Source organism: Schistocerca serialis, chromosome 5, assembly GCF_023864345.2.
Source record: "Schistocerca serialis cubense isolate TAMUIC-IGC-003099 chromosome 5, iqSchSeri2.2, whole genome shotgun sequence".
Classification (NCBI taxonomy): Eukaryota; Metazoa; Arthropoda; class Insecta; order Orthoptera; family Acrididae; genus Schistocerca; species Schistocerca serialis.
In genome coordinates, this window is record NC_064642.1 from 711,076,007 (window position 1) to 711,099,870 (window position 23,864).

At 43.2% G+C, this 23,864-nt stretch overlaps 1 protein-coding gene across 3 annotated transcripts in view; it reads right to left on the reverse strand.

Moving 5' to 3' along the window:
- The window catches only part of LOC126481055 (uncharacterized), a 1,230,708-nt gene that overhangs the window by 201,926 nt on the left and 1,004,918 nt on the right, over nucleotides 1-23,864 (reverse strand). For all 3 annotated transcript variants that reach the window (XM_050104539.1, XM_050104538.1, XM_050104537.1), the window contains one exon: nucleotides 17,636-17,667. The gene's annotated coding sequence lies outside the window, so the exon portion shown is untranslated. The remainder of the gene's footprint in view (nucleotides 1-17,635; nucleotides 17,668-23,864) is intronic.

A 23,864-nucleotide genomic window follows, 5' to 3' on the forward strand; every position in this document is an offset into this window, starting at 1 on the left:
TTATCGCCAGAGATGGGATAAGAGATAGGTGACAGAAAAAATATTATAGACCTATTTATTCGTATTTTGTCATTTGATCACTTAGCCACAGAGCCACACCGTTCACCGTTATAGCACGAAATAAAATGGGGGAGATACTGACGTTGTAATTTCGGAATGAAGTACGGCAACAGAGAAGGAAGCGAGAGTTTACCATGTGAACACGGAATCTGTTAGAACATAAAAAACGGGTCATCTTTTATCAGGGCCTTTGCACAGTTTATCAAAAATTGGATCGGTTGCCGTGAGAGCTACTGAACCACCTAGCAGAGATGCATGTGTGGCGCGTGGGGTCACTAGATCGAATATTCATTGCCCAGTTGTTATGGACGAGATTTTACAGTAATGCCCCGTACATCTTGAAATATGTATCTTAGTTTTCAAAATTATTCTAGTTACATACTATGGACATTAGTAAGATTTATCATATTAAATGACTCCTCCAAATACTGGACACTTCAGTATATGCTTAATCGAAGGATTGTTACTGCTTATTTCATTCTACAGTTAATATTAGGAATATGACTATTTCTTTTTCTTTCAAAATGACCCTTCCGCTCCACACTCTCTCCATCTCTAACTACAAAAAAATTCAAATTAGCTACACAGCAGACAGATTTTTCTACAGTATTGGTTCAAATGGCTCTGAGCACTATGGGACTTAACATCTATGGTCATCAGTCGCCTAGAACTTAGAACTACTTAAACCTAACTAACCTAAGGACATCACACAACACCCAGTCATCACGAGGCAGAGAAAATCCCTGACCCCACCGGGAATCGAACCCGGGAACCCGGGCGCGGGAAGCGAGAACGCTACCGCACGACCACGAGCTGCGGACTTTCTACAGTATTATTTAACATCTAGCGGCCTAGATATTTTGTCAATTACTTTATTATTTAAGGTATTTACAATTACACATTCATTTTTTATGCTACCATTTCTTAATTACGTTCTGCTGAGAGTTCCCAGTTCGTTTTCCCGCTTATTTTTGGAAAGGTGTGATATACAGCACGCTGAATGTTTATTTTAAGTATAGAAAGGTAATAATTGTGAAGAGTAAGATTCGCTGCAAAATTTCAGAAGACGGGAAAAGCCTCGCGCATTGGATTCTAGTGTCCGCGTCGTTCTGCTGGGGTTCGGTTCCTCACTTAAAGCCGGCGCACTGTTGAACGAAGTGAACCGGCTTCACCCTGAAACTCGCGGAAACATAGTACGGGGACACGGATTTTAACTCATGTCCTCTATCGCTACAGCAGCAAGCCCGTTTACTCGCTACCCGTTTCCTGCACTTTCCCTGTCATAATAAACGACACGCTGGCGGATCAAGTGGCCCACACCGCAGATCAACATTACTGCACACACCAAGGTTCAGTATCGAGAGAGAAAAAAAACCTGCTCGTGCGGGGAATGCTGCTCGGTGTCTCTAGTGGCTACCGACTGATTCAATATACGTCACTTATGGCTGAGTTATTAAGAAGTCAGTCCTCACGACAAGGATAAGCAGCAGGATCTGGAAGGTAAGAAACTGAGTACAAAAGGAATTTTAATGGGACGTACCGGACCGAACTCTGTGAGGGAAACCGGAGCACAAGAGAGAATGAGACGCGAGCTGTCAGCGACAACGGCAGTCCAGTCCCGGAAGGGAGCAACCACTAACGAGCCCGGCGCTAGCTGCGCCTCCTGGTGCCCAGCCGCAGGACTAGGACCACTACTGTGCGACTGCGGCGTCCCGGACTTCTCTCACGAGGAGAGGACACACCCTGACACCCATCAGTTTCGACGAACCTCGCAATACAAGAGCAGCGTGCAAGCAGGCAGGCGGTTGCGCAAAGCGTTTTGCTTAGGGAGACACTAGGCGAATGCTGTGTCTGACGTTGCCCCGGAACCATCACCAGGTAGCCAGGCTCCGATCCCCGCATACATTGCGGCCCGTTCGTCGGGTTGTGGCAAGTGTCGTATCGGTTTTAGCCGAACACGACGATTTGCGATTTAACAACGCACCACTCACGATCCATCCTCTCAGCTTCACTCCCACTAGTAAACTTCAAACCCCACAAAATATCTCCTGCATGCTGTGCGAGACTAGCACTCGTGGAAGCTGTGCAGCATAATGTCTATTTTTATTTAGAATAACAGTAGGGGAAGGTTTTGCAACTTGGAACAGTTTTCACACTATCACTTATAGCCAGTCTCACAAAAGAAGTTTAATATAACTTTTTTATACCAGTCTTAAATAATACACTACTGGCCATTAAAATTGCTACACCAAGAAGAAATGCAGATGATAAACGGGTATTCATTGGACAAATATATTATACTAGAACTCACATGTGATTACATTTTCGCGCAGTTTGGGTGCGTAGATCCTGAGAAATCAGTACCCAGAACAACCACCTCTCGCCGTAATAACGGCCCCGATACGCCTGGGCATAGAGTCAAACAGAGCTTGGATGGCGTGTACAGATACAGCTGCCCATGCAGCTTCAACACGATACTACAGTTCATCAAGAGTAGTGACTGGCGTATTGTGACGAGCCAGTTACTCGGCCACCATTGATCAGACGTTTTCAATTGGTGAGAGATCTGAAGAATGTGCTGGCCAGGGCAGCAGTCGAACATTTTTTGTATCCAGAAATAGAAATGCCCGTACAGGACCTGCAACATGCGGTCGTGCATTATCCTGGTGAAATGTAGGGTTTCGCAAGGATCGAATGAAGGGTACAGCCACGGGTCGTAACAGATCTGAAATGTAACGTCCACTGTTCAAACTGCCGTCAATGCGAACAAGCGGTGACCGAGACGTGTAACCAGTGGCACCTCATACCATCACGCCGGGTGATATGCCAGTATGGCGATGACGAATATACGCTTCCAATGTGCGTTCACAGCGATGTCGCCAAACACGGATGCGACCATCATGATGCTGTAAACAGAATCTGGATTCATTGGAAAAAATTACGCTTTGCTATTCGTGCACCCAGGTTCGTCGTTGAGTACACCATTGCAGGCGCTCCTGTCTGTGATGCAGCGTCAATGTTAACCGTAGGCATGGTCCCCGAGCCGATAGTCCATGCTGCTGCAAACGTCGTCGAACTGTTCGTGCAGATGGTTGTTGTCTTGCAGACGTCCCCATCTGTTGACTCAGGGATCGACACGTGGCTGCACGATCCGTTACAGCCATGCGGATAAGATGCCTGTCATCTCGACTGCTAGTGGTACGAGGCCGTTGGGATCCAGCACGGCGTTCCGTATTATACTCCTGAACCCACCGATTCCATATTCTGCTAACAGTCATTGGATCTCGACTAAAGCGAGCAGCAATGTCGCGATACGATAAACCGCAATCGCGATAGGCTACAATCCGACCTTTATCAAAGTCGGAAACGTGATGGTACGCATTTCTCCTGAGGCATCACAACAACGTTTCACCAGGCAACGCCGGCCAATTGCTGTTTGTGTATGAGAAATCTGTTGGAAACTATCCTCATGTCAGCACGTTGTAGGTGTCGCCACCGGCGCCAACCTTGTATGAATGCTGTGAAAAGCTAATCATTTCCATATCACAGCATCTTCTTCCTGTCGGTTAAATTTCGCGTCAGTAGCACGTCATCTTCGTGGTGTAGCAATTTTAATGGCCAGTAGTGTAGCATTCTTTGTGCGCTCCAGTCCTCCGAAACTACAACAATTTATTCCAGGAAAGTACTTCCAAATCTGAAAAAAAATGTTCAAGGTTCAACGTGTCATGTACCTAGAACATAATACATTGTAAGACGTAAAAAAAAGATTACAGTTCTAGAAAAAATTGATGATTTATTCAACAGAAAGGGCTTCACAAAATGAGGAAGTCAGTAACGTTTTGTCCACTTCTGGCCCTTATGCAAGCAGTTATTCAGCATGGCGTTGACTGACAGAGTTGTGCGATGACACCTTAGGGATATCGTGATAAATTCTGTTCAAATGGCGCGCTGTTGTTGTGGTGGTCTTCAGTCCAGAGACTGGTTTGATGCAGCTCTCCATGCTACTTTATTCTGTGCAAGCTTCTTCATCTCCCAGTACCTACTGCAACCTACATCCTTCTTAATCTGTTTATGTATTGATCTCTTGGTCTCCCTCTACGATTTTTACCCTCCACGCTGCCCTCCAATACTAAATTGGTGATCCCTTGATGCCTCAGAATATGCCCTACCAACCGATGGCTCGTTAGATGCTCAAAATTTCGAGCTGGTTGGATGCCTTGCGCATAAGGCTCCAAACGCTCTCAATTTGGGAGAGATTCGGTGACCTTTCTGACCAAGGCAGGGTTCGGCAAGCACGAAAGCAAACAGTAGAAATTCTCGTGGTGTGAGGGCGGGCATTATTTTGCCGAAATATAAGCTCACGATGGATTGCCATGAGGGGCAACAAAAGGGGCGTAGAATAAAGTCGACCTATCGTTGTGCTGTAAGGGGTCCTGCTATGTAAACAAACGTCATCTCACACCATCACTCCTCGTTGTCGGGCTATGTAACGGGAAAGAGTCAGTTTCGTATCCCACCGTTGTCTCGTGCTTCTCCAGACACACCTGCGTTGGTTATCAGCGCTCACTTCGAAGCAGGGCTCATCACTGAAGACAATTCTACCCCAGTCTATGAGATTCCAGGCCAAAGACGTGCCTGCAGTTGTCCAAGACAGCGGAGGGATAACAATCTGACTGTCGCCCGCCGTACCAACCGACAACCTTTGGTGCCATTTCTTTTCCTAGAATGGAGCCTTTGGTTGTTTTTCCACATCCCCCTAGGTGACTACCGGGCTGGTCCCCACGTTCCGCATCAGTTACACGGCTGAAAGACAGCTGAACACCTTCGCACTATTCCATGGATTACACTAGTCGCAGACAGTTGGGGTACACCAATTCCTTCCCAGTGGGTACGGGATGGCGGCAGGAAGAGCATCCGGCAACCCCTTCAACTAACATTGTCACATCCGATTAACCATGCCGACCCTGCGTATCCGCGGAAAAAACGGTACACGCAAAAGAAAGAAAAGAATGGAGCCTTTGGTTGTCACCTGCGGCATCCTCACAGCACAGTGATTTGTCGAAGATATTCTACGCCCCGTTTTGTTGCCTTTCATGGTAAACCATTCTCGGCTCACAATTCGGCAAGATAATGCCCGCCCGCACATGGCAAGCGTTCCTACTGCTTGCCTCCATGCTTATCAAATCTTGGCCAGCAAGGTCGCCGGATCTCTTCACCAACTGAGAGCGTTTGGAGCTTTATGTACAGATCCCTCCAACCAGTTCAGGATTTTGACAATCTAACGCCTCAGTTAGTCAGAATTTGGCACCATATCCAACAACTCCGTTAATTAATGCCAAGCCTAATAACTGCTTGCATAAGGGCCAGAGGTGGATCAACGCGTTATTGACTTGCTCAATTTGTGAAGCTCTTTCTCTTAAATAAATCATCCAATTTCTCTGAAATTGCAGTAATTTGTTTGTCCGATCATGTACGAGGGTGAGTCAAATTAAAACCTTAAATTTGTAATAACAAATCTAAATTTCGCGCCGTTATCCTGTAAGTTGGTAAGCGTGCTACAAACAGCGTGCAGAATGGCCTGTAGGTGGCAGCATAGTGCAGATGCACACATACTGTCGCAGAATCAGCATAAAGATGGCTGCCCCACTTGCGACTTGCATCAGGGAAGAACAGCGTTCTGTTGTTCAGTTTTTGCGCAGTGAAGGTGTGAAACCCACTGAAATTCATCGACGAATGAAGGTTCAGTACGGTGATGCATGTTTGTCACAGCACCAAGTCTACGAATGGAGTAGGAAGTTCGCAAATGGTATGACTTCAGTGGAAGATGCTCCTCGTTCAGGTCAGGCACAACGAGTTGTGACTCCACAGAACATTGTAGCAGTTGAAGCCATAGTGAAGGAAAACCGCCGAGTGACACTGAATGACATTGTAGCATGTTTACAGATTAGTCATGGGTCAGCACATCATATTGTGCATGATGTGCTCCAGTTTCACAAAGTGTCTGCAAGATGGGTGCCACGCCAGCTGAATCCTGAAATGAGAGAACGACGTGTTGATGCTTGTGAAGAACTTCTTCGGCATTTTGAACGAGAAGGTGATGGCTTCCTTGCAAGAATCGTTACTGGAGACGAAACCTGGGTTCACTTCCACCAACCGGAAACGAAGAGAGTGAGCAAGGAATGGCGTCACTCCTCAGCACCAAAACCAAAGAAGTTTCGAACAGAACCATCAGCAGGGAAGGTTATGCTGACTCTCTTTTGGGATGAAAAAGGCGTATTTTGGAGCATTACATGCCTAGAGGGACCACTGTCACCAGTGCATCATACGCAGACCTCCTAAAAAATCATCTGCGGCCCGCAATCAAATCACAGCGACATGGATTGCTGTCAGCAGGTGTCCTTTTGCAACATGACAATGCAAGGCCCCACGCTGCCCGTACAACAGTTGCAACAATCAGAGACCTGCATTCTGAGTGTCTTCATCATTCTCCATACTCACCAGACTTTGTCCCAAGTGATTTCCATATGTGTGGACCACTCCAAGACGCAATGGGAGGAAAGAAGTTGCTTTTTGATGAAGAAGTACGCCACGTGGTGCATGAGTGGTTGCGCGGACTACCAAAAGAATTTTTTCTAAAGGAATTGATGCACTTTGTAAGCGCTGGAGGACTTGAATTGAGCGTGGGGGAGATTATGTTGAAAATTGATACAGCTTTGTACCACTTCTGCACAGTAAATAATATTTAAAAAAATATTTAAGGTTTTCATTTGACTCACCCTCAAACATCACATCTATTGATTACCGTCCCATTCGGATAATTCCTTCGTGGTACTCCATTTTTTGTCTTTGAGTGTAGTTACAAATGCTGCACAAAACCGGAAATCGTGTCTCTCAACAACAGGAACAGCAGAAATCGTCGGAAACTGGTGGTTCTATAACTGATGACTAAATTGAACTACCGACCGGAAACATCATATGTTCCTGGGCACAGCATCCTCAAGGCACAACACTCTCCACTACATGAAATTTGTGTGAGCTTTCATTCTCTTGCCAAAGCGTAAAATATTTCACGCGTCTCGAAGTCCACTGTGAGTTGTATGCAGGTCGTACACCACTTAACCACCGTCCCGATTAGGAAAGAACGTCTGTAACGGATGTTGATTACTTTGAAACCGATTTTCTTTTTAGAAAATGAGACCGTAGTGACGTTGTGACCTCGGCCTGTTCACAAGAAGTAATTTCTTGTGTACCCCGACTAGAATGCCGAGGTTTGTAGAAAGCGGTGAGTGGCAGGGTGTGGCCTGTCGTGAACACAGCGCCACATTCACCTCAGCTGGCACACCCCTACAGCATAGCACACGATCCGCAACGGCGGATTTTATACTCCTGCTCTTCCGGAAAGCATTTGACGCGGTGCCCCAGTGCAGATTATTGACCAAGGTGCGAGTATACGGTTTAGGCTCCACAATATGTCAGTGGCTCGAAAATGTTTAAGCAATAGAACCCAGTAAGGTGGTCCCCGGCGGTGAGGTATAGCCAGGAGTGCCCCATGGAAGTTGATAGGACCGTTTTTACTCACTATACAGGTTGAACATTAATATAACAAAACCAACGAATTGCAGGGACGGATTACCGATTGGAAATAGAGGAAAAAGGTTCTACAAACATGTGTCCAGAAATGCAACGATATCAAAGTATATGGCGCTGGCGAATGACAGTTCCTCTGACCACGTGCCGTGTGTCCCCGTGTGTTGCAGGTTTGCAGGTCGTGTGATTGACGCAGCGTACTGTAAGCAGCAGAACGGTCCGGTATTCATGTTGGGAACAAGCCAAGAGGGTGTCTGTGTACTTCCATGCAGATGGAAACGGTCGAGAGGCAGCACGGCTGTAACAAAACAAATACTCTCACAGACACCAACCACGTCATACAACAATTTGAATCCCTTTTTCGGCGTTCCTGTGATCACAGGTCCTTTCAGACACGCGAATGTGTTGGTCGGCCACTTGCCTGGAGCTCGTACTAGGATTCGTCTCAATATCCTATCGAACCCGGTCCCTCAAATGTGCTGTACGCACAGCCTGACACCTCCTTGCACGTTCATCAGTCTGAAAGGACCCATGATCACTCAAACGCCCAAAAAGGGCTTGAAATTGTTTCTGGAAGTGTAGAAAACTGAGTGATCAGAAGAGATGTCTCATATATGTAAGTAGTTAACAAAGATATCCCGCTCTTTTGTGCCCTTAATGGAGCAGTTGTCTTTGAAAAATCCAAAAAGTCGACTTATTTTAAATTTTTGGCTTAAAATTCTCTATGGAAAGTCTACTTTATTGCAGTGTTCATTCCAAGTACGTCAGAAACTTCGCTATCCAGCAACAAGACAATTTGTGAAAAAGTCTTTCCGAAAACCATTCACAGCTAGAAAATATTAGTCGACGCGTGATTTCTACGACGTAGGCAATATGGAAATTATGAATGTGCTCGAAATCGCGTATCGAATGGGCAGACCAGCGGAGGCAGAAGCTGCCAAAGATGCCCGAAGGACCACCAAGGCCACGAAGAAAATGGAGGAGGACCTCCTTTTGGATCCGGAAGGATCAGTGTACGGTCTGGAGTTCGCTGACTAGAGGTATGTTTAAATTAACTACAAAAAAATGTGACCCAAAATGCTAAACACGTTCTTCTCGAAATTGCATTTTCCATAACGTAACTTGAGAACTGTACATATGATCTTGATCAGAATTTGATGCCGGCATTCTAAATCGAATTATCCATCGGCGCACATAGCCGTTTTGCGATATCTTCAAAAGTCTATTTTCGATGCACGTTTTTGTTTGTCTCGATTTCGTGGGCGAAGAAAGTGACTTTTGTTTCAACAGGTCATCAGTTTGATAGATTTTAATATTTTTCAATTATTCTGTGTATACTAATACAAAACATACTAAAAATAGCTTACGAAAAACTATTTTGATTCAGGTCCAAAAGGAGGACTTCGGGAATTTCCGCCGATAACCAATGTTCCGGCTGCTATGAGTCCCTCCAACTGGCGCAGCCGTTACAAGGAGCGCCCAATGTCGATACAAAAATGATTTCTTAAAGACAAAAGCGTAAAAATTATGTCATAAGATTTACCATCAATTTTTATTTTACTTGAAAAATCACGGAAGTATCCAATTTTTCATGCATTCTACTCTCTTAAGTAGTAGAAGCTGTAAGGCTACCAGCTAACAGTCTTTAAAATTTCGGCACTTTGCACTGGGCTTAAAAAAACGATAGTTTTTTTTTTCTTTTGTACTCTATGGTTGTGTGGGTAGGCAGAGATATCGCTGGCCACAGATGTCATGAACAGCAGCGGTCACGTGTCTCGGAGTGATCACTGAAGAGTTTTGCCGCGGTGTGAGGGCGGGCGTTCCAGCAACGTTGTGAATTCGGGATGTTAGGACGTGAGGCTAGACAGGTGCACTTACCGATTTCCTTGTCTGGTCCTTGTTCAAACAGTATTATTAAGATACTTTTTCGATTTAACGGTTTTTAATTTATTATACGATAAGGGTTTTTGATTGCTGCTACATATAGTTAGGTGAGTTTTTGCGATGGTTTCTTCTATCAGGTTTGTACAGCGTCTGTCTTTCAGTATATTCCTTTGTATAATGTTTACACAGCATTTCCGATAGTTCGCGATCTTGATTGTTCGTAACTGCCAACACGTTATTAAATCAAACAGCAATCTAAATTGTTTCCCTTTGTTGTTATTTCTTAATCTCTTTTCAGTTTACTTTACTAAACGACCCACGTGAAGTAGGTGAGTAACTGGCTTGCCGTGTGGCGTGTGAATATTCCCTTGTGGTGCCCAATTTAATTCGCAATTTTTTTGTGATTGTGCTGCCGGATAGTAGCCAGACGGTTGGATGTGAATCTGAATCGCGGTGTTCTTTTTGTGTGGCCTACCACTTGCGGACGTATGCAAGCTGTTAGTCGATCGGTTGCTGGTAACGTGTTATCATTTCTCCCGCACGTTACCCTTATCCACCCAGTAAGGTCAGAGCAGTTATTTCTTCATAAATTCGTAAAACGATTGTCATACAACGACCCTACTGTAACCTCTTGTCCTACATATAAGTAAAATCTTTTCCACTCCACTGGGTGGTCAGTTTGACGGATATATTTACAGATTTGTTTTGAAGAATCTACGGCTGTGTGTACAGACGATATGACATGTGTACAGGTTTGTATTCGTGGTCCTATTTCTGAGCTTCTACCTCTGCGGATGCTGGTGTAGTTAAGATAAAATTTTCAGTTCTCTTCTGGCTTCTTCGCGCTTTTTGTTCCTTTTACCTGTCGCTTCAAAATTTCTTACTGCTATATTTGCCTTATAGGTCCATATCCTACCTCCCACGTTTTTCTTATTTCCAGAATACTATATAAGTTTCCTGTTACGAAGGTTTTAAATTACTTATTTACCCATTGCAGAGGTTTATGATAGGACCAAGCTTCCTTTTCTTATTAATATTTTCCCCCTTTCTTCGCAGATAATCCGATGATGCCCCAAAAGGCTGAAAGCCGTTATTGAATAATGATTATTTTGCAACCAAGACTGTTTCTTTCCCAAACCACACGTAATTGTGTAATCGGAGCAGTACAATGTACGTGAAGTTTCATTGTTTAATAAATACAGAGTCCAGGATTTGTGATTCTATTAACAACGTTCATATGCCTCAATCCCTTCCTCAAATTAATGAATGCCGATGAATAAACTGGACATACATAGGACCAGTTCCGGTAATTCTGATGCGACAGGGCCCATAATTAAAACTAACAATAACATTTCACATTACGGCATTTTGCAAGTGGAAATCACACACCGCAAGGTGGCTTGCGGAATGTTGATGCAAACGAATGCAGTGGTTAGCGCATCCTCAGGTGTCGTAAACATACGAGGAGCGTTCATTAAGTAATGCAACAATTTTTTTCTGAAAACAGGTTTGTTTTACTCAATATTCCAATACACCACGTGAAACGTCCCCTTTGAAAAATTATAAATTACTGTGCTGATAAACCTCTTACGTTATTTGATTTTCAAACAGCTGAGCAAAACTGAACGTACTCAGACATTTCTCTCTTTACTTATTCCGATCAACAGTAAACTAACACACAATTTTTATTTTTATTTATTTATTTTTTAGCGCAACACAATCTGACTTTCAATCATCCCTACAAAAGAATCGCCCTGGCTAACAATAACCTATACCTTTAATGAATCACTTACCTCACAAAAATCTTCGTTACTCGAACTACTGCAATACAGCGAGCGCCAATATTGCCAGCTAAATAAAAGATTCTAACTACTGAAGGCACTAACTACTGATAGGCACATACAGTCTTACAAATTTCCTTTTTCTGATGGACACACGTCCAGACCGTCCGCTATCAAAACTGTGCCATCTCGCCCCCCCCCCCCCCCCCCTCTCCAACATCCACCACTGCTGGCAGTCACCTCCAACTGCGCAACGCTACGCGCTGTTCACACCCAACTGCCCAACACTACAATAGCGAATATTCCAACAATGCCAACCAGCCACAGACTGCACACAGCGCAGTCAGTGATTTTCATACAGAGCGCAACGTGGAGTCACCAACATAAAAACCTAAACAGCCTACTTACACATGTAATTCCCCAGTATTTTGGCTACAAAAACCAATTTTTCAACATGATCCCCGTTCAATGTGACGGCCTTACGCCAAATTACGGTGAAGGCTTGCATTCCTTCATGGTACCACTCTATTCGTCGATGTCGGAGCCGTCTTGCGGCATCAGTAACCTCCCCACTACCTACGTACTCCTTTCCGCGGAGAGCATCCTTGATTGAGACAAACAGATGCAAGCGGGAAGGGGCGAGATCGGGGCTGTAGGGTGGATGAGGAAGAAGAGTCGAAGGGAGTTTTGTGAGCTCCTCTCGGGTGCGCAGACTTGCGTGAAGTCCTGCGTTGTCATGGAGATGTTCATTTGCATTTTCGTGACGACGAACACGCTGGAGTCGTTTCTTCAATTTCCGGAGAGGTACACAACTGTGAGAGCCCCAATTGGTAGACTAATGTGTCACCACTGTCAACAGAAACGTCGAGTTGATCAGCGAGGTGCTTGGTTGTCATCCACCGATCACCTCGAATGGGAGTGTCCGAGAGTTCCAGCACTGTAGGAATCACAGCTGTGTGCGACCTTGTTACGGTGGTGTCAGGCGCCTCGCCCAACGACTCACCGTGCTTTTGTTCACTGCCACGTGTCCGTAGACAACGATTATCTGCGATGCTACGGTTTTCCGCCAAAAGAAACTCAATGGCAGCTCTCTGCTTGGGAAGCACCTAGGTTACAGACGCCATTTTGAAGGCTGCTTCTTGCGCCGCCACCTAACAGAACTGCATGAAACTGTAGGGACTGAAGCGGGAATATTCCACGATGTTGTTGTTGTTGTTGTTGTTGTGGTCTTTAGTCCTGAGACCGGTTTGATGCAGCTCTCCATGCTACTCTATCCTGTGCAAGCTTCTTCATCTCCCAGTACCTACTGCAGCCTACATCCTTCTGAATCTGCTTAGTGTATTCATCTCTTGGTCTCCCTCTACGATTTTTACCCTCCACGCTGGCCTCCAATACTAAATTGGTAATCCCTCGATGTTTCAGAACAAGTCCTACCAACCGATCCCTTGTACTAGTCAAGTTGTGTCACAAGCTCCTCTTCTCCTCACTTTATTCAATACCTCCTCATTAGTTATGTGATCTACCTATCTAATCTTAAGCATTCTTCTGTAGCACCACATTTCGAAAACTTCTATTCTCTTCTTGTCCAAACTGGTTATCGTCCACGTTTCACTTCCATACATGGCTACACTCCATACAAATAGTTTCAGAAACGACTTCCTGACACTTAAATCTATACTCGATGTTAACAAATTTCTCTTCTTGAGAAACGCTTTCCTTGCCATTGCCAGTCTACATTTTATATCCTCTCTACTTCGACCATCATCAGTTATTTTGCTCCCCAAATAGCAAAACTCCTTTACTACTTTAAGTGTCTCATTTCCTAATCTAATTCCCTCAGCATCACCCGACTTAATTCGACTACATTGCATTATCCTCGTTTTGCTTTTGTTGATGTTCATCTTATACCCTCCTTTCAAGACACTGTCCATTCCGTTCAACTGCTCTTCCAAGTCCTTTGCTGTCTCTGACAGAATTACAATGTCATCGGCGAACCTCAAAGTTTTTATTTCTTCTCCATGGATTTTAATACCTACTCCGAACTTTTCTTTTGTTTCCTGTATTGCTTGCTCAATATAGAGGTTGAGTAACATCGGGTATAGGCTACAACCCTGTCTAACTCCCTTCCCAATCATTGCTTCCGTTTCATACCCCTCGACTCTTTTAACTGCCACGATGTCACACAAGAAATCCTGCATTTTTCCAATCGAAAGTGACCGAGAAAAAAATGTGTTGCTTCACGTATTGAATGCCCCTCGTATAATATGGCGATTGGTGAAACACGCACAGTAGAGCGAAGGACACAAGAGACCGCGGAGCTTTCGCTGACAAGTGGTGCGCGCGGCCCGTAATTAATGAGCAGGCCCCGTCAAGACGGATCTGGCCCGGCGTGGGCGCGGCCATCGCCGCTTCCCGGAATGTGGCGGCCGACCGGCGCCCGCCGGCTTCTGATGTCCCCGCGGAGGAAACCGCCGGCCCGTCCACTGGCCCAGTCATCTCTATTTTCAACGGCTGACCGATATCGGCTGAAGCATCCACCATTACTCACCTTTGCGTCTCGCTTTTAGCTCGCTTCAGATTTTATCCTTATAGCTGCGCCAATAGCTGGGAGGAATACACTCATTGAAATAATGAGGAGACTGAGAAAAAACACAGGGAGCGAAAGGTTATCTACAGCTTGTACAGGAAACAAATTACAGTTTCAAGAGTCGAAAGACATGACAGGAAGCAGTAATAGAGGAAAGAATGAGACGTGTTTATAGCCTATTGCCCACTTTAATCAGTTTCTAGAAAGTTAATAAAAATTCATAGAGAAGAAATTAAAACTTGGAGATTTCTCGGTACCATTGCAATCCTGCCAGATACGGCAGAGGATCAGTCGAGCGGAATTGAAACGATGACTGAAACGATGTTGTAGGATGAATGTCAAGAGAAGTATATCAAGGGTGTAGGAATGTAGTCGATTTAAAACAGGTGATTGTGTGAGAATTACTTTACGAAATGCGACTCTAAAAGGAGGGGATTTTGCGCAGCAACATAACTGTCGATGGCTGACTTAAAGGGGGTATAAAACGCAGACTCACATTAGCAAGAACAGCGCTTACAACAAAGAGAAATTTGCTAACGTCTAAGTCTTTCCTGAGAGTGTTTGTAAGGAATGTAGTCTTGTGCGGAAGTTAAAGGTGGATGAGAAGCATTTCACGTAAGAAGAGAATCTAAACTTTTGAATTTGGCGCTACAGAACAGTGTTGAAAATCATGTAGGTAGATCGAATAGGAGGTAGTGAATTGAACTGGAGAAAAGAGAAATGTGTGGCACAACTTGACTAAAAGCAGGGATATGTTGGTAGGGAATTGTCAGTTTGGTAATGAAAGGAAGTGTGTGTGTGTGTGTGTGTGTGTGTGTGTGTGTGTGTGTGTGTGTGTGTGTGCGTGTGTGTGTGTGTGTGTTTTTCTGTTTTTGGTATGGGGAAGTTAGGGGGCTTATACATGATATGTAGTCTTCAGACCGAAGGCCAGAAAAAGAGCTGGTCTGTACACATAGGCAGAACATGCAGAAACTTTAGTGCTCGGTATTCTGATCAACTCAGTCCATTACAAAGCTATAAATAAAGCCACCTTCACAAATTACCTAAAAGATAAAAGCATTGCGCAACAAATGTTCCACTAGAAGTTAAGTCTTCAGGGGACTTTGAGGTGAATTTCTACACCCCATATCGACCTTGCCCTCTCGGGCTGGATGTTTTACCTGAAATAACACGATATTAAAAAAAAAGTACACCAAATGAAACATCAAAGAGTACATATACCGCACGATTCTTCCACTCTGTCTCTCTCTCTCTCTTCTCTCTCTCTCATTCACACACACACACCTCTGCGCGAGCCCTTACAGAAGACAGTGTCGCGCATTCGATTACCGCACCGCAGTTCCCAACTGCTACACGGCGAAACATAGCACAGAAAGAGCACGACGCATAACGCGTAAACATTTTCAGTAACAAGGCAAGACTCAATGCCTACGTCGCACAGCGAGTTTCTTTTTCTTTTGTTTCGTTTCGCATACTGAATGAAATCAGATTCGCGCAAGTGGTCAATGGTGTGAAAAATCCGTGTGCGAATTGCATCCTGCGCAACACTTGAAGAAAACTCGATATGAGAATAAGCGGAAGTACGACACAACAATCACCGCTAGTGTTTCCAGTTTTCCATGGAAAACATTGTTTACCCTACACAAAAATACACTGAATCATGACTATTTAGATGAAATCTTGCAAGGTCCATGAACTGTATATTTACAAAAAAACGCCATTCGATGAAATCTAATTGTAAGTCTTCACTGACGAGAAACAACTACAAAAATGAAAGGACGTATTATGACAGACAAGACCTAAAAGAACAAATGAAATCGTTGAAACACTTCTATAGTAAAAAAAAAAAAGAGACTCCCAGATGAAGACTTATTGGTGCTGAAACAAATATGAGTAATGAAAAATAAAATTGTTATTTTTGGCGCCCAGAAGAAAAGGAAACTGCTAATGAAAGCTGAAGATATAAAGTGTACGGCATATTCCTTACCGTGGAGACCTATATTACGTAGAAATAAAACGAGAATTTCGAAATCACACGAGGAAGGGAGAGATGAGGACGCTCCGTTTTCAAGAGCGAACTGAAATAATCGGCAGCGAAGGGGTTTTATGAAATTACTTTTCTTCTCACCAGTGTCACTACGGCACCGGACGAAATAACCCGCTTATTTCTCTTATGTAAACAAACAGGAGTCAGGTCGTACACATTGCAACGCATACCCGCGACACGCTGGCACTTGATGCAAATTCCTGACGACTGTGTACCGGTTCTTCGGGATCCGGTCTGGAGAGTCCCCGACGCGGTGTTGACATTCTCCACCTGTATCCCCAGACGTGAAGTATGTGAGCACAATATTCATAACGCATGTTTGTCGTCTATATATATTCTGCGGAAAATCCACCGTTATAAACATATAACTGAAGCATTCTTATATACAAGGAACTTGGTTTGAATATGTATTTATTGCATACAGAGCACTTGCCAGCAGAAGAACGAAAAGAAGAAGAAAAGAAAAAGGTAGGACAGAAGCAAGCAAACAAGGAATGTCCATGCAACTGAATAAAAGGCTGTTTGTTTGCCTGCCACGTGTGTTTGCTTTCTTTTATTCTTAGAGCTTCCTGAGAGAAATGTAATTCATATTTTGGATCTTACTGTATGCGTGTGCTGGGTATGCGATAAAATAGTTTTAAACACGTTTCTGTGTAGCAGTCATTTTGGCATTAGCCTCTTACTATTAGGTTAAAAAAACTAGCTTCTGTAGCACACGTTCTGAAGCTTTTAAAATGTTTTGATTCAACTTACGATGTCGTATCGTCCTTTCTCCACGTTTGTTTTAGTAATGTAGCTGCAATTCAGTTATCCCATACAGTACGGACTGTCTTACAGTATCTAACAAAGTATGGACATGAACCTTCATAAGTGGAACAAGATATAAAAGTTATAAGACTGACAAACCATAACAGAAAGCTGACGTTACAAGAAACTTTCCCCATAAGAAAGCCCTTTAAATGATAAGAATGTCGTGAATGACGGAGTAATGTAAGTAGTAATTCACTCACCATGCGAGCTGTATAAAACAAAAGTGACGTGAGAGATAGAACAGAATCATACTAAACACTAACTCATCAAATCTCGCGACCGTCAACACTTCCATCCTTGTAAAAAAATAACTAAAAGCAGGCGCGCGCGAGCGTAAAACACACACACAAACAAACACAAACAAATTACAAGTCAATAGCGGCGACTTCCCCAACCCAAATTTCTCCTTCTTCTCCCCATGAGGCTGCTTCTTTGTTTTCTTGCCTCTTGCTTTCATACGAGACATGTCAAATCGCCCAATATCTTTGCTGAAGTTATGGCACTTACTGTGTGTCCTTGTTGTTGGCGAAATTTCAAAGCTTTCACTGGCTAAGTATCACTTCCAAAGACCATAAGTTTTTGTTCCAAAGTTGTTATATTTCTACTCCTCTGTCAGGCCCTTCAATTTGTGCGCAACATTTTGGATCATCCTGTATGTTGATAAAACTGGATCCTTTAGGAGAAGAGGGGACTATACGCCACTGCTAAGTGAGAGTAAATTTGCTTCGAAACGCTAATGCCACAAATTCTGGCACAAAGATGGATGGAGGATAGTCTTAATGGATACTAGGAACCATGAAGGTGGGGAAGAGAGAGAGAGTCGGGTAACGGTAGTAGCAACGAGAGCACTGAAGCAAGAAAGTCCAAATAGACACATACCTTGTCAACGCTCAGCTGTGCAAGTGCTGCACCTGGAAATAAAAACAAAACGTGAGTTATTCTTATACTCTAGGAAGTACCACAGAGTAGTGGTTTGCTAACAAATGAATTTTTTTTTTTTTTTAATTCGTAGTTCCATACATCATTGGCACGATTTCTGTCTAAATAACACACATCAAGAACTACGTATATATGATAAGTCAACATTCTGGTCAGGTGTATACTCCTAAACAGCACATTGGTTACCTTAAGAAACGTATATATCAGTCTCTCACACTACTCAAGGTACTGGTGAAACGTTATTAAATTTAAGAAAAAAAATTGCACAGTTGTCTTATGGGTTACACTCGCTACTAGTTTTAGACTGAAACATAATATATCACTATCTGACAGTACTCATGGTCCTAGAGACACGTAATTAAATTTTATAAAATAGTTGCACAATTTTCTTATATATTATACACGCTACTTTTTTTTACTGAAACTTCGTCTACCGAGAAGAAGGAAATGTCCACGAGAAACTCTTTCAGATGAGTTTTAAAAGTTGCTCTGCAACTCGTCGAAGATCTTAGGCCATAAATGTAGTATTTAATAATAAAAGATCAATGCCATAACATAAGATCAAGTCTCGATGGGTGCTGAGTTGTTAATCTACAGAGTCAGTTTCAGGAAGAAAGGCGACAGTTCAAAAAAGTAAGTCAGTTATTTATTCACTTTTATTTGTGAGCTAAATGTAATGAGATAATTCACCCTTATTATTTTTCTCTTCATTAATATTATTAATAGATTTTTCCGACACACCGTTCTCCATAGAAAAACAGATTACGATCCAAGTTCAGGTAACAATGAGCTAGGTTTTTATATGAAAATCGAGGTACACGTAGAGTTAGAAACAGCGAGACGGTAAGTGCAACACGTCCAACATAAGAGTTTAAGTTCAAGAAACCTGTTTGGCAGTAATTTGGATTCTTATGTAGATCACAAAACAAAACAATTATTTGCACTTTGTGGAATCGGAAACGCCAGAACTTGCCAGCCATCCAATAGACCGCACAAATGGTCGTGCGATATGCCAAGTTTCCGTTAATCATTACAGTGGAAACGTGTTTCTTCGTGTGTACCACATATTAGCACCAGGTACCAGCAAACTGATAAGATTCACAGAGAAAAACGCGTAAACGAAGACCACGTATTTGTAGTTATCGTTGAGAGCATGTCCGCGTAACGCTCGTATGTAGCCCTAGAAAACTAATTCTGAAGTAATAGTAACATCAGTTGTCTAAAATAACTGTGTGATGTCCTCAAAAAGACTCTGTGATTGTACACGGACAAAGTGGGCAACTAAAGCGATATGGTTTTGCATGTGATATGTTTGTAAATATAGTGTGTATCAAACAGAATCATCCGATTTGGCAAGTCTATATTTCTGAAACTAATAAAAATATGCAACGAATTTTGTTTTTTGATGAACGGGAAACTCAAAAAGTCTTTTTCATACCTTTTCATAGGTGTTCAATATGCCCTCCCCCCCTTTCCTTGAGAAGCATGGTATACGTCAATGCGGTGCGGTATTCAAATTGTTCCCACACTGCTGCGAGCATGTCTTGAGTTACAGCTTCCACAGCTGCTGTTATGTGATCTCTCAGTTCATTCTTTGTTGTTGGGATCGGAGGCACATAAACAGTCTTTTATAAACCCTGACAAGAAATAACCACATACAGCGAGGTCCGGTGACCTTAGAGGCCAGTAATGTAAGGCTGAATCATTTGGTCCAGTGCGTCCAGTCTATCGTTCAGTAATCCTTTGATTTAAAAATTCCCCCACTTCCAGATGCCAGTGTGGCGTTGCCCCATCCTGTTTGTAAATGAAGTCGTTCGAATCAGTCTCCAACTGTGGGAAAAGAAAGTTCTCAAGCATATCGAGATATGTGCTTCCTGTAACAGTATTCTCGGCAAAGAAAAATGGACCATACACCTTTTTCCGTTAAACTGTACAAAAAACATTAAATTCTGGAGAGTCCCTCTCATGTTGTACAGCTTCATGTTGTTGTTCCGTACCCCAGATTCTCACATTATGACGGTTCACCTATCCATTCAAATGAAGCGTTGCCTCGTTATCAAACTCTAAGCGTGGAAGAAAACTGTCATCCTCCATCTTGCCAAGAACGAAATTACAGAACTCGACACGTTGTTGTTTGTCACCTTCACGAAGAGCTTGCAGTAGCTGAATTTTGTATGGCTTCAGGTGTAAAAGTCGACGCATCACACGCCAGACGTAAATCGGGGGCATGCTGAGCTGTCAAGCTGCACGGCGAACGGATTTTTGCGGGCTCCTCCTGGAACTATGGCGGATGCGTTCGACGTCTGTGTGAGACACTCGGGGACGGCTCGGCGATTTGGCTTTACACAAACAACCTGTTTCTCTGAATTGTTCATGCCATCGTCTAATGCTCTGTGCTGTAGGGGATCCACATAATACCTGGTACGAAAGTCACGCTGAACAGTTATTACTGACCCGCACTGCGCAAAACGTAGAACACATAACGCTCTCTGTTCTCCCGACACCATTTCTACTAGTACTGAAGTGGGCGCTCACTGCTGCTACCTAGCGGGAACCACGGAAAACTCGAGAGTTTGCTCTTTCTAACAGTACGTTGTTCACGCACATATCTCAAATAACGTAATAGTTATGGTTTTTTTGTATATAGGACGATTCTTTTTGATACACCCTGTATACAGAATTTCGGAGCCTATATAAATATTTTTTTCCTTTTGTTATTTCGATTTATTCATTATGTTTAGTAACGATTGTCAACACATTTCAATATTACAAGGACATAAACGTTTCATTGCATCTTTGCTATAAGAGAGCTTGTTAACTATCTAAAATGCCCCCCCCCCCCCCCCCGAGTCCTTTTGTATTCCCCTCCTCTGCCTTCCCCACTCCCTGTCGCGTCTGCTCAGCACCCCCCACCCCTCTTATGGGTCCTCATCCTCCATCGGCTCCTTTCACCCCTCCCCCCCCCCCCTTCGCTTTTCCTCTCCTTCCAACCCCTTTTTTCTTTTTCCCATCATCTGTGCAGTTTCCCCCCACCTGATCTCGGCTGTGGTGTGTCACATTTGCCAACTTTTTAGTGCAGTGTTCCAGTGGATGTTTAGTGTTGTTCGTCTTTCTAGTGTTGCGAACAGAAACCAGCCTGTCGCCGTGTTTTTTAATTGTCTGTCTATTATTTTACCTGTCTGCTTCTTATGTATTTTATTAGCATCATCATCCCCTTGTTCTATGTTCTAAGTTCCACGATTTTTTCGCCATGTTACTATTTCAGTCTCCGATTTTATCGCCTGTTTTTATTATTTATTATCTTCATCTTTTTTAAAACAAAGTCTGTAGGCTGAAGAGCGGCATACTAAGCTGCTGCCAGCCCGCCCCCTTCGCGGGGGAATCGAAATTCAATAAAGGAAAAAAAAATCGAGACTGGAGAATTGAACTTTAGGGGCGGTGACGAAGAAGAGTCGCATACTGTTGACATGACAGCATGTCTGGTTGGTTGGTTTTTCGTGCGTTAAGACACGACTAAGGATTTAAATTAATATGTGTACCTTATGACCGTGAAGTGCAGAAATACAGTGATTAACACTGACTGAACGTCGAACTGTGCGCTGCGCTTCTATTCGTGGATGAACTGAGACAGTTTTAGTGTGTGCAACGAACGCAAATCGGTGGGTTGCTGTTGAAACAATACGTGTGCCCGTTAACAGATTTGAACATTTCGAAGACTGTGCTTCAATGTGAATAAACATTGAACTGTGTCGTATCTCTCATAGAAATTAAATTATTTCGCTTGTGTCATGGAGTGCGATATTGTATAGACGAGTACAAGCTGGAACTGCAGTGCCAGGACGTCAAGCTCACTAAGTCACTTATCATTACCTGCAACACATATATAAGGCATGTGGAGACATTACTGGCATCACGTATCATCGGCACCATACACTCTAAGAATCCTGCGACGATGTGAGGCGCAACCAAAACGAAGATTTTTTGAAAAAGATTGCTAAACAGAATCAGGCTCAATTATACAAAAGTTGTGTGTTGATTTCTCTTTAAAATAAAACGCTGTTCGAGTTGTAATTTGTCGATCCAAAACAACATCGTCACTGCAACAGTACAAACATAAAGTTTCCTCCACATCCTTCCCTACAATTTTTCTGTTACTTCGAAAATAATAGCTCCACGTGCTCCTACGCGTTCAGTGCATTTGCCATGTTTCGCAGCGTCTAATTTCTCACCTAATAAAAAAAAAAAAAAAAAAACAACTCCCTGTAGTGAGCAAATTTGCAAACCGCCATTATATGGCGTGTGCGCCAACTTACCTTAAATGTACACTCTTCTGATTGATCGAAAACGGCAACCCGCGCTATATTCAAATTTGACAGCTGGTGTACATTACATGTAATTTGGGACTGGTTTATTTATAAGGGACAACCAAATGAAAACGGGTCACATGTTGACAAGTTTGTTTCGACCGCGCTGCAGAAGTTTCGCTGGGAACCGCTTACAAGTCCCCCGTAGAGTCCAGATCTCTCACCGTGGGAATTACGTATTTTCTGGGACTTGTAGAAAGATGTTCGTGGTCGTCGGTTTGGTTCAGACGAGGAAGTACACGCCTGGGCACAATCATGGTTCATAGGCAACCGTAAATATTTTTCCATGAAGGCAATGGCCGTCTTGTGTCACAATGGGGATAACTGTATTAACAGTTATGGCGATTACTTTTGAATTAATAAACAGTTTACTTACTTTTTTCAATCTGCCTTGTTTTCATTTGACTGCCCCTCATACAATATTACGCTAGTTGTATGGGTCGGGCGCATCAGTGTTTTTTGAGTAATTCAGTACTTATCTGGGTGCAAGCAGGTCTTCCGGCCCAGACTGTATACCAATTAGGTTCCTTTCAGAGTATGTTGATGCAATAGCTCCATATTTAAAAACAGTATACAACCGCTCGCTAGACGAAAGGTCCGTACACAAAGACTGGTAAGGTGCACAGGTCATACCAACAATGAAGAGGGGCAGTAGCAGTTATCCACAAAATTACAAGCCCATATCATTAACGTCGGTATCCAGCAGGATTTTGGAACGTATATTGTTTTCGAACATTACGTATTACCTCGAAGAGATTGGTCTATTGACACACCGTCAACACGGATTAGAAAAGATCGTTCTTGTGAATCACCACTAGCTCTTTACTAACACGAAGTGCTGAGCTCTATTGACAAGGGATTTCAGATAGATTCCGTATTTCTAGATTTCCAGAAGGCTTTTGACACTGTACCACACAAGTGGCTTGTACTGAAATTGCATGCTTGTGTAATATCATCTCAGTTATGTGGCTGGATTCGTGATTTCCCGTCAGTCACAGTTCGTACTAACTGACGAGAAGTCAGCGAGTAAAATACGAGTAGAAGTGATTGTTGGCGTTCCCTAAGGTAATGTTATACGCCCTCTGCTGTTCCTTATCTATAAAAACGATTTAAGAGACAACCTGAGCAGCCGTCATAGGTTGTTTGCAGATGATGCTGTCGTTTATCACCTAGTACTGTTATCACAACACTAAAACAAATTGAAAAACGATTTAGAAAAGATATCTGTACGGTGCGAAAATTGGCAATTGACCCTAAATAATGAAAAGCGTGAGGTCATTCACGTGAGTGATGAAAGGAATCCGTTAAGCTTCCGTTACACGATAAATCAATCAAATCTAAAGGCTGTAAATTAAACTAAATACCTAGGCACTGCAATTACGCACAAGTTAAACTGGAAAGAACACGCAGAAAATTTTGTGGGAACGCAAACCAAAGACTGCGTTTTATTGGCAGAACACTTAAAAGAAGCAACAGATCTACTAAAGAGACTGTATACACTACGCTTATCTGTCCTCTGCTGGAGTACTGCTGGGCGGTGTGGTATCCTTACCAGATAGGATTAACGGCGTACACCGAGAAATTTCAAGCAAGGGCAGGAAGTTTTGTACTATAGCGAAATAGGGGAGACAGTGTCACGGACATGGTACAGGATTTGGGGTGGATATCATTAAAACAAAGGCGTTTTCTGTTGCGGCGGAATCTTCTCATGAAATTTCAATCACCAACTTTCTCCTGAATGCGAAAATATTTTGCTGACTCCGACCCACATATGGAGAAAGGGCCATCACAATAAAATAAGGGAA